The sequence below is a fragment of the Myotis nattereri genome, assembly GCF_964212035.1.
Source record: "Myotis nattereri genome assembly, chromosome: 14".
NCBI lineage: Eukaryota > Metazoa > Chordata > Mammalia > Chiroptera > Vespertilionidae > Myotis > Myotis nattereri.
In genome coordinates this window covers 18,123,034-18,125,077 of record NC_138089.1, presented here as the reverse complement: position 1 = coordinate 18,125,077, position 2,044 = coordinate 18,123,034, and the positions used below count along the sequence as shown (strand labels likewise).

The 2,044-nt window shown below is 41.3% G+C and overlaps 1 pseudogene across 1 annotated transcript; it reads left to right on the top strand.

Moving 5' to 3' along the window:
* The first annotated feature begins 224 nt into the window (after window positions 1-224).
* Window positions 225-1,071, top strand: LOC308530129 (lysine--tRNA ligase-like; annotated as a pseudogene). The gene has a single exon. The product of its transcript is annotated as a lysine--tRNA ligase-like (transcript).
* The last annotated feature ends 973 nt before the right edge of the window (window positions 1,072-2,044 follow it).

Below are 2,044 nucleotides of genomic sequence, written 5' to 3'. Positions count from 1 at the left end.
GTGTGGGGGGGTGGAGGTTGGGGGTTAATGGGGGGGATGAGGACACATTTGTAATACCTTAACTAATAATAATAATAATAATAATAATAATAATAATAATAATAAGTAACAACCAAAAAAAAAAAAGTGAACACCAGTTCCAGAATGAAGGAATTAATTAGATTCACAATCCTGAGGTCCCCACCTTTGAGTTCTTCGTGGCCTACACAAATTACCACAATCTCATGGAAACCACAGAGAAGATGGTTTCAGGGATGTTGAAGTACATTATAGACAGTTACAAGGTCACCTACCATCCAGATGGCTACCATCCAGATGGCTACCATCCAGATGGCCCGGAAGACCAAGTCTACTAGATTGACTCCACCCCACCCTCCCAGAGAATCAGCACAGTAGAAGATCTCGAGAAAGCCCTGCCAGAAACTAACCTTGCAAAATTCTTGATGATATCTGTGCGGCAAAAGCTGTCAAAAGCTGTCGAATGCCTTCTACCTCGGACCACGGCCAGGCTCCTTGATAAGCTAGTTGAGGAGTGCCTGGAAGTGATAAGCATCAATCCTACATTCGTCTGTGATCACCCACAGACAATGAGGATCTGACTAAGCGCTTTGAGCTGTCCGTCATGAAGAAGGAAATATGCAATGCCTGCACCGAGCTAAATCACCCCATGTGGCCATGGCAGCTTGTCAAATAATAGGCCCAGGCCAAGGCCACTGGCGATGATGAGGCCACGTTCATAGATGAAAACTTCTGACCACGCTGGAATACGGACTGCCTCCACAACTGGCTGGGGCCTGGGCATTAACCAAGTCACCATATTTCTCGCAGGCCAATAACATCAAGGAAGTCCGTCTGCTTCCTGCTGTGAAACCAGGAGGCAAGGAGACGTTAGCAACTGCTGATGCACTGGAAACCACAGCAGCTGGCACTTCTGGCCAGAAAATAATAATTGCAAGTCGTATGCAAACTCAGCCATCTTTGCACTTCTGCAAAAGATCAGAGCCCGCGAGGGAATTGTTGCGTGCGGCTAGCCATTTGACCATTGCGGTCCAGTCAGCAGAAGAGAGATGAATTAAGAATTCCTTTCTACTCCTTGTCACCAAATAAACCATTTGTTTCAAAACAACAACAACACATAATTCTCAACAAAGTGGGCATAGAAGGAACATATCTCAGCATAATAAAAGACATACATGACAAACCCACAGCTAACAGCATACCCAACAGTGAAAGGCTGAAAGCCTCTCCTCTGAGGTCAGGAACAAGACAAGGATGCCCTCTCCAACCAGCTCTATTCAACATGGCACTGGACGTCCTAGCCAGAGCACTCAGACAGGACACAGACATAAAAGGCATCCAAACGGGAAGGAAGAAGGAAAACTCAGTATTTGCAGACGACATGATACTGTATATAGAAAACCCTACAGGCTCCTCCCGAAAAATACAGGAACTAATAAATGACTTAAGTTGCAACATACAAAATCAATACACAGAAATCTGTTGCAGTTCTATACACCAATAATGCTCAAAAGGAGAAATTTTTTAAAAGTCTCTTCATAAATGCATCAAAATGTATAAAATACCTAGGAATATATTTAAGAGTTAAAAAAAAAAGTACCTATACTCTAAAAACTATTAAGCTACAGAAGAAACTGAATAAAATACAAATAAATGGAAGGATATACCTTGCTCATGGATTAAAAGATTAATATTGGGGGGAGGGCCAGGGGGGGACGGAGACATGTACTACTATTTGTAATACTTTAAACAATAAAAAAGATTAATATTGTTAGAATGTCCTTACTACCTAGAGTAATATACAGATTCAATGCAATACCTTTTAAAATATCAATATACTTCTCAGAATTTGAACAACTAATCATAACATTTATATGGAACCACAAAAGACCTAGAATAGCCAAAGGAAATTTTTTAAAATAATATATTTTATTGATTTTTTACAGAGAGGAAGGGAAAGAGATAGAGAGCTAGAAACATCGATGAGAGAGAAACATCGATCAGCTGCCTCCTGCACATCTCCCCC